This window comes from Argiope bruennichi, chromosome X2, assembly GCF_947563725.1.
Source record: "Argiope bruennichi chromosome X2, qqArgBrue1.1, whole genome shotgun sequence".
NCBI lineage: Eukaryota > Metazoa > Arthropoda > Arachnida > Araneae > Araneidae > Argiope > Argiope bruennichi.
This window is the reverse complement of record NC_079163.1, coordinates 116,905,127-116,915,669: the sequence shown is the minus strand read 5'-3', so window position 1 is coordinate 116,915,669 and position 10,543 is coordinate 116,905,127.

Genomic DNA, 10,543 nt, shown 5'->3' with positions numbered 1-10,543 from the left:
TTCAAACCATCAACCACCAAGAAGTGAGGGAAAAATGGAATGCACACTTTCAACTTTAAGAGCCATAAAGCGCTTTTAGTGAAATAAGAGTGTTTTAAAGAAGGGGGAAAAAATTTGGTTTTTTGCTCTGGTCACTAATTACACATTCAAATCTTGTTATATCTTGTTATTGTTTCATTTAAAATTAGTGCAGAATTAAGTTTGCTCATTTATGCGCTATCATTTCCGTAATATGGTACGGAATAAATAGCTAGATTGCATAAATGTCTTATTTGCAACCCAAAATAGATGCCAGAATTGTTTTGTGTACTTATAATTGTAATTCAAATATGTAAGGGAAATTCAGCCTATTAGACATATTTTCTACGTAAAGAAATTTAAATATTCCTATGCAATTTAATATTCCTAACTCATTCTGTATGACAGACACGAGAAACTATTTTTCGTATTCTAAATCAGATTTCCGGGAATTTTATTTTTTATTTTGACAAATGCATTTGATGACTGGAGTTGTCAATTTTTAACTAGAAAACTAAACAAAGAAAAAAAATTGACAATTATTAGAAAGTTAAGAAACATTTTATCTTTGCATGTACGAATGACAGAAGTTTAAAGAAAATAAAGGAGTTAATTTTTTTATTAAAATTCCTTTTTCATAGATGCACGAAGGTTATATTAATATCACGTCTAGTTATCTTGAGTTGCAAGTGCAATAGCGTTCCACACCATTCCATTTTTTTAGTCCAGTCACATATTAGGGACATTGATTGCTACACTACAATGCTGCTGTCCAAGCTGTTTAATGATTTGCTTAGTGTAACACCTTATTAGAGCCCTTCTCTCCTCATTCTAAACCTGTTCTTTCGCACTTGCTTTAACTAAACTATGAATGACCATTTCAAATGCCGCGAGTAGTGGAAATCCCCGCCATGCCAGATCTGACACGTTTTCATGTTTCTACTTTGAACTGGTTAGAATTTCCTTGCGTAGAGTGCTCGTGAATGATTGGCTTAAAGCATTTGAGACCGGATGATACATTTAATGCATAATAGTTACACGTTGTGTCGGAATTTTTGTAGAGTCGACTTTTGAATTCGAGCATCATTTTCTTTTTCTAAAAATCATATTCGTCGCTCACGTTTTGACGGGAGCATAGAAACGAAAAACGTAGATAATTGCCTTAAAATGTTCTTTCCTCGGTTTGCTCTCATACTTTCAGAGTTCAAAAATGAATGCCTCCATGCGTTATGCAACCAACACTTCTAGATTCATATTAATAAAAATACTCTATTCAAATAAATATTTTTACTACAAGAATATCTATTTACACATAAATAAATATTGGAACTAAGAAGCTTTGTATAGTTTTCAAGACTGCGAATTATTATTTATCGGCAATTTGAGAACATAAGAGAAATATTTTTTTCGCACTTGTGTTCAAAGCGCTACAGTTTTTTTTTTTTTTTTTTTTTTTTGTTGATATGACCCATACCTTTATAACGTTCAAAATATTTCTGTAAACATAGTGTTTCCCTATGTAACTTGATAGTATAACGAAGAAAATGAAGCATGTAGGTTGGAAAAGTACCTCTCCCAATGATCGTTCTAAATTAGTCAAGATGCATACTTTTGATGTTAAGAACCACGTGACAAATATTGTCCATGCACATCATTATGCTTCTTAGCTATCTTCTTACATCTACACGGATTTAGAAATAATCCTCCGGTTGTAAGATGCGGCCTGAAATTTGATATACATCTGGAATCTTGTTACAATGTATGGCTTGCCAAATTTCATGCCATTTTCAGTCAGTCCAAAAGCTATGCTGTTCAATTTTGGACTTATTCCTTCCATGTTTTATGGAAAAGCAAGCGTATATGGACAGTTTATCAGAATACATAACTATCGCAAAATTGATATATGTTTTTAATTTTAATGTAAAGACAGCATTCCAAAATTCCATTCATATACCTGGTTAAGTTTTTGAGTTATTGCATTGAAATACACACTTATGGACACAGTCTCGAACATCTATATTTTCGGTCTCAGTTCTCTAAAACACAGATTTATCAAAATATCGAAGTATTTCCTTTTGATGCAAAAATCAAAAATGAGAAAAAGATTAACGTTTTTAGAAATGAATTAATTATGAACAAGTAATATTTTAATTATTGCGAAATATTAATGATGTAGCATCATTTTTTGGTTTGTCCTCGCATAAGTTTTTTTTTCCCTCTAAGAATCTTAGTACAGAGGACAAAGGCCTGAGCTTTCATTCGAGAATGTAACAAGTTGAAATCTCTTCCTAATCCAAACACAATTGAATGGTAAACAACATTGGAGTTAACATTTATATGCGAAAAGGACAACGTATTAAGGGTATTAAGATAAAGAAACAGAGGCAAGAAGTGTGGCTCCTGTCTAATCTGCAGCTATCTTAAAAATTCGTCTAGTGGTTTAGACAAAAATGTCTCGGTATATTGTGTTGATGTTTTTTTAGGGCAGATAAGATTGCAAAAGTAATCCTAATGGCAATCATTAAAAAAGGAAAACGTGTTCATTGTGTGCTTAAAAATAATATGTGTTTAGTTTTAAATACGGCCAATATGTTTTAAAGGAATCTTTCCTAAGTTGGAATAAGATAAGAGAGGCGAAGAAAAATGTAACTAACCGTAAAAACCCAAATAAAAACTCAATATTCGATTCTATTTTTATGTTAAGAGTATTCTAAACAATCTTTAATCAATTTTTAAATGTCACTATTACATTAAATTATACTAATTATTTGATGGCAAATATTCTCTGTTTAAATATGCAATATAAGAAATATTCGATGCATGATTTCACAATAATATGTTAATAACAAATGCATAATTTTTATTTATTTATCTTTTAACAAAAAAAGGGGCTCACGAGAGCGATGGTAAACTTCAGAATATTGATTCTCCACAGTTTCTCTAGTGAACGGTTCTGTCATGGAAACAAAGTCTGTTTTAAATCAAAGTTCATGATAGACAAATAAAAAATCGAAAAAACTACTCATAAAAATGTTGATACCTTTTTGAAAATACTCCTAAAGACACAGATGACCATTTAAAGAAAGCAAATATATTGCAGGTGAATTTCAAGCTTCAATTTTTTTACTATTCTGAAAATGGCTCAAGGTAAGTTTATGTAAATAATTATTGGAATGCATTCTTCATGCTGATTTAAGGAGCAGCGTAATTGCACAAATTAATTAATTCTGTTATCATTTGTGCATCTAATTCCCAGTTAATTGGTAATGCGAGCGAATTATTTATATCTGCTTAGAGAATTTAATATCATAGAATATGTGACATTCCAGAATATCTTTTGAATGGAAAATTATCAATATTATTCACTGAGCAAGGAGGTAACAGCTAGGTAATTTATGTTAACATAATCTTTTTATCAAGGTGTTTAGTATTTTTTTTATATAAAGATTAATGAGAAATTTTTATAGATTAGGGTTAAAATGTGAACGGTTCATTCTTCAAATGATTTATTTTGCAAAATAATAATAATTTTTTATCACACGAAAATTCTGGTCACTATATGTTCAAAATTTATAATTTGGATAAAAATTCTACAAGAAATTATAAGAAGATTTCTGCAGAAGTGTTTAAAGGAATACTGATTTCCACATCAGATAAAACATATCGTCAGTGTTATATCAAAATGCTGCATGTCAAATTCCACTTTTGAATAAGTAAGTAGCATTTACTACATGTGATCATCTGGAAAACAAACCAAGTTACAGTTCAAAAACAAAATTCCATATGATTCTAATTGTTCTGTTACATCAAAATATCGCAATGCAGTGTTTTTTGCTCATTTAATTTTGATATAATAGAGAAGATATGTAATTTTGTCAGTTTAGGTACATTCAAGTTCAGTTTTGAAGCATGAGAGTCATACTAGAACGGATTTCATATATTTGAGCCGTGAGTAGATGACGAAGAAAGCTCCGGAGGCGACACTCCCTATCGATACTTCCGAACCTAATAAGCGAGAAAATGTTTAACCTTCGACGTCAGAGTTAACTTATAATGGGAAACCTTCAGTGAAATAGGGTTATGAACTTTGAGCCCTCTATTCTTAACATTTTACTTCCAGGCCACCGCAACCCTAAATAACAGCACCTTGTCATTAAAAAAATTAATCTAAACAGAAAAGTTGAATTTTCAAGTACTTTACTGTATTATTGAGGTTTTTAAAAACATTTAAAATTATATTTTGGGGAGGGGCATAAGCATAAAAATTTCAAAAATTTTTTCTTTGTATTCTAAGATACAGTTTTATGTTTCGCATTAATCGAGGTAAGGCTTTCAGTCGATAATACTTCAGTTTTTCACTTTAAGCATGGTTCTTTTTTTTTTTTCAAACTTCATTAGAAAATTCCCTTTTTGTAATCCTCGTTTGTATGTACAGTGGGTAAAAAAAGTATTGGCAATTGCCTTAATTTATTCATATTGACAAATAAATAAAATGTTATGCAATTTTAACTGTAAATCTTAATACAAGACATCTTAGATATATAAAAATAGTAAAACTTTTATTTTAATTTGCATTTTCTACGATTTTTTCTTTCAAACTCGAAAATTTGCACGTCAAAAAAATATTGGCAAAGTTTTAATTGCTATGCAAATTTTGTTGCATTGAAGTCACGTGTTTCGACTGATAAAACTCTACTATAAAGTCTGCAAAACTACTCCAAAAGTGTCTATGCATTATTTTGCGATTACTGCAGTAAAATGACTTCGAAATCGAAGGAGTTGGACGTTAGTGTTAAAAACATGATTATTAGGCTCAGAAATGAAGGTTTAACTTATCGTGCTATTGGAGTGCAGTTGAATATAAGTTTATTTACTGTCAGAAGTGTTGTAAAAAAGTTCAAGGAAACAGGATCAACGGAAAATAAGACTAGAAGTGGACGACCTCGAATATTTTTTACAAGAGAAAAACGTGACATTATTAACAAGGTTAAGAAAAACCCTAAAATAAGTCCACCCCAGATAGCTAGAGATGTTGCTTTCACTTCGCAAAAGACTTTCAGCGTACAGACTGTACGGAATGTTTTACACGAGGGACGTTATTATGGAAGAGCAGCTAGTAAGAAACCATTCAACTCGGAAATAAATAGGAGAAAGAGGTTAGATTTCGCAAAATCCCACTTTGATTTATCCGAAGAGTTTTGGAACACAGTTATTTTTTCCGACAAATCAAAGTTTAACATTTTCGGCAGTGATGGACGGCGATATGTGTGGAGGAGGCCAAATACTGAATTGGAAGAGCAACATTTAACTGCTACTGTAAAACATGGTGGAGGCAGTGTCTTAGTTTGGGGCTGTATGGCAGCTAATGGAGTTGGCAACCTGTATTTTATTGATAGTATTATGACAGCACGTACATACATTGACATTTTGCGCCATAACTTAAAAATCAGTGCCCAAAATCTTGGCTTGGGAACATCATTCGTTTTTCAACAAGACAATGACCCCAAGCATACAGCGAATCTCACCCGTGAATGGCTACTCTACAATGCTCCTCGCCAGTTAAAAACCTCACCTCAATCGCCTGACATCAATCCAATTAAAAATTTATGGCACCTGCTGGATCTAGAAATCAGGAAACATAAAATTTCAAGTAAAAACGACCTCAAACGTTTACTCTTGCAAGAGTGGTACAAAATTCCCAACAGTCCAACAAAGACCTTAGTTTCCTCTATGAGAAATAGATTACAAGCTGTTATAGATGCAGAAGGTATGCATACAAAGTAGTAAACACATACTGATTTTGTTTTCGCTCATAATTTTGTCAATTTCATAATTTTGCCAATACTTTTTTTATCATGTAAATTTTGGATTTTCTCGTAGATTTTGACTAAAACAATATTTAAATGAAAATTTCGTTATATTTATTTGTCTTTTCTTCTTCTGTAATCGCTATGTTAAAATAAAATTTGTAAACATACTTTGTTAGCAAATATGATCATTTATATGCAATTGCCAATACTTTTTTTATCCACTGTATTTAGAAATCATTTTATATTTGCTGACATATACTCTGAAATGATTTCAAATGCCCTCTTTTTGATGAGACTGGTGTGAATTAGTTAACGTCGTGTCTTGAAGCTATGTTAGATACTGAGATCTCTGATTAATTTTGCACAGCAGTTTCTGCTCTTTTTGTAAAATTTGAAAGGCACTAAATTATCCTAGGATTATAGTTGGTAAATACACAGCATCTTCAAAAACTAATTCTGTTATGTTAAATTTACTTTAAGATCTACCTGAAGAGAGAGATAATGGTTCAATATTATTAAGTATCTAAAAAACGTCAAATACTCTTTATAAATGTTGTAACACAATTTTAAAGACAAAAGGCTCAGTAGTTAAAATTGGGACAGTTTTCTAGATTAACGTCCTACTTTGATGTTATATTAAGAATCCTTAATATCATTCAGTCTAATTCTGATTTGTTGCTGAATGAAAACAATATGGTTTAGTTTAGTTATATTAACGTCTCGTTTTAAACCACACTAGGGCTATTTTGAGACGGAACTCGTAATTTTGAACCGCTGTCAGATGGCGAGAACAACACCTGAGCTGGTACACCCCCCCCCTCTCTCCACACCACATCAGCAGGAGGGCATTTGGCCCGGGCGGATTTAACGTGCACTAGACCTGAAATCATCCGATTAAGAAGCCGAGACCTTGCCACCAGGCCACCACGGCCCGAAAGCAGTATGGAAACTGCGGACTTTGTGAGCCATTAAAATATTCTTTAGCAGAATGGTACTACGATTTGGTTATTTAGTAATCAAATTCTCTTTTATATGTATTTTATTTAGAAAAAGGCTAAAAGATTTACAAAGAGTATTAAAATTTGTTATTCAAATTTAAGTATTTAGTTGCAAAGAGTCAGGTTATTAAATTCTTAACTAACTACTACTTTTTTTAGGTAGATTCCTATAGGAAGACTACTTATTGCAATGGTTCTCATAATAAGACTTCGGGAAAATTTCTCCCTTTCTTTACCGATCATGGTCCCTTGAACCTAAAATCCTTCGTTCAATAGTTTATATATTATATATATAACGCTTTGCCCATGTTATCTTGTAAACAAGATAACTAGAGTAATTTTGTTTGGATTTTAACTGGGTCGAAATATGTTTTTAGAAATGTAAAAATCTCAGACAAACTTGTAAATGGCCCATGTAGCTCAAAGAGGTTGGGAATGATGAGAGGCGATTTTCATTTCGCTCTAACATTCTTAATATTGAAGGTATAAAAATAAATTCAATTAGCATCTCATTAAAACGAACAAATTTGTATTTGAAGTTTTTCGATCACTGCAATATCTCGGAAGATAGGGGCTGAAAAGTGATTTTCAAGTCCTAACTTTGACTGTTTCTAACATCGACAATTTGTGTTGCCAGATAGTAACTTAGATGTAAAAGAATTTACTTGTGCCTTCCAGCTTGCATAGAGGAATTTTTTTTTCATTTCCTTTGACCTCTTAACTTATATTTCCCATGTATAAATAATTTTAGGATACTTTATGATGTAAAAGGAGCGTTTTTACTTAATTAAAAATCCTCCGAATTGTGAAAGTAAGTAACTGATAATTAAATTTCATGTATGAAGTCTAATTTTGGTAACTAGTTCGATGCAAAGCAGAATGATTCTTCTGTAGGTGTTCAAAATTCAGATTTATATAAATGAGAATTTTAATAATTTTGGGCGAAATAAAACTGAATCCTCTTATCGCATGAAATGATCTTCCTTGGCATTAGTTGTTTCCTATTGAAAATATAATTTGCTAGTAGAAATATTCCCGTTTATTATTTACTTCATGAATCCACTGCTGAGCGAATCATTTAAGGCTCCGTTTGGATGAGATACAATGAAAAGAAATTTGTATGTCTCTCTATAATCATCATTGGCAATTAGAATGTTCACTATTATTTAACACATATTAATGCATACATTAAATACATAGTCCAAAAAGAAAAATAGTAATTTTAGGCGTCCTAGATAATTTATATAGCGCAAAATAATAAATGTTTTCTGTAAACAGCTTATCTTAACTTGAATGTAAATCAAATTAAATAGCCGTCGAATATTCCTGGAAAACAAGACATCTCGTCCGTAACGATTGAAAAGGAATGTATTAAAAGTACTTTATTGTTTGAACTGCGACATCATAGTAAGATAAGTGTAATTCTTTGTAGCATCCATTTATATTGCAGATTTCATTAAATTTTTAATAAAAAAGTTCTTAATCCTATGCGCAGTTTGTAGAGTATTTTACTAGTGCATACAAATTATTAAAGGGATGAAGGAATATTAAGGATATTCTGTGTATCAAGATTTCTTAAAGTGCAGGTCTTTTTCAATTTTATAAGCCAAATAAGTCGAAACTATCTTGACATACATTTCCTAAAAATCATTTGAATAATTTTTTTTCAAGAATTCATTTTCTTTCCACTTGCTTTATATATATAAATTTTGGAGTCTCGGAATCTTACGTTCGAAAAGTCGAATTTCATTTCAGAAAACTAGAAACTAAAAATTCTCAAATTATGCTTAGATTAAAGATTACTACTTTTATTTAAATTAATTCGTTGGTTTAATAATTTCTGGAATAGATGAACGATGTCAAATCTATGCATCTTTCCAACTTACTAAAAGAGAGTGATGACTTATTTTTCAGTAATAAAAGCATTCATTCTCTTCTTAGGGGACAAAAGTGATTTTTTAACTTCCACTGCTAACAAGATAATCTTTGACAAAATATGTGGTACCATTCTTTAAAAGTACAGTAGACAGTAATTATTTTACCTAGTATAAACACTTTCCAAGTTAATGTTCATGACACCAAATCGATCTTAGAATAGAATTCTTTTGATAAAAAGGCCTGACAATATATATATATATATATATATATATATTCATAAAATTCGATATCAATGAAAACAAATACAAAGAAAAGAATTATTTTTCAAACCATGACAAATTTTTTTAACAGCTTTTTAAAAAGGTTAAATTTATCTCTCCATTAAGTAGTATTTCATTGAAATATCTTATTTTCTTGTATGTTTGCATATTTGGGGCGGCAGATTAAAGAAAGAAGGAAAGAAATAGAGTTAGGGAGAGATTTTTTAATCTTGTGGCCAAGAAGGAGTCACCAGAGAAAAAAAAAATTAAAAACTAGGGAAGCGAAGGTTAGTTGCAATAGGGGCAATTTGTAACATGCACGTTACAGAGTGTTTTTAAAGGTTTTTTTTTTTTTCAGAATTTTCGCTAAACATGATTCTTATAAATGACCTTATTACCTCAGTACAGTGAGCACGTTACAGAGATAATGAGTAGTTTGAACACGTTACAGAGAAAATGGATAATGAGTAGTTTTGAACTCGTACTCTGTTTTCTCTAGTAAATGGAGAGAGAAAAATTCGTAAATTTTGTTTAAAATAAGTCAGTTAATCTCTTTGAAATTGTCGCTACTTGTTTATTTATGTACTGTTTTTCTTTATAACTATTTATGCATCAAGTTTTAAAAAAGATGCATTAACTTTTTTACAAATCGCAACATTGTTTTTATAAATCAATAAAAATGTTCGAAACTATGCGATGAGGCAAGTTGCAATAAAAACTCGGTTCAAGTTGCAGTATATTACACTTCAGAGATTTATCTCGAATTTTGTTTGATTCATGTAATTTGATTTCTTTCTTTGAATATTATCTTTGATCAGATTTCTCCATAAAGATTTACATCTGGAAGAGTCTTACAAAGATTCATTCAATTAAAATAAATAAATTTTAGCTTAATAATCTGATAAAAAAAAGCAATGAAAAAGAATATGACGACGTAAAGAAATGAGAGCAATTAAACAAATGACAAGAGAAAAAAATTAAGAGAAAAAAGTCCGAAAGAGAAGACAAGAAAAAAGTGTGAAGAAAAGGGTTTTGAACATACAGATTGTAAAAAAGAAAAAGGGATTTCCTCTGGCTTGTGGAAATGCGTAAATCAACTCTGATGATATATCATATTAGGATACATTACATTAACTCTCCGTTATGAAACAATGTTTGGGTTATTTTGGGATAGACAATGCAATTTTGGACAGCGGTTAAATGACGAGGATAGCGACGGGGCTGGCACCTCATCTACCATTTCCTTGTCACTTCAGCCGTGACAGATTTAGCGCACAACAAACTCGCTCACACAACGATTCTTTGGCAAGGTCGGGTTTTTAACGAAACTTCGGCCCCGAAGACAAGATATTTCAAACAAGCCGCCGCGATTCACAATTTTGATAAAGAAGAACAAGTTCAATGCTTAACATAGATACAAAATGTGTTCAATAAGAAACAGTCTTTCACTTGAATGCGTTAACTGCAATCTTGATGCAGACTGACTTTTATCTTAATAAGTTAAATAATCTTATTTTTATTTTCCCATAAACCATTTGATATCGTTTATTAGCATTATGCCAAGTGATAATTACCAAAC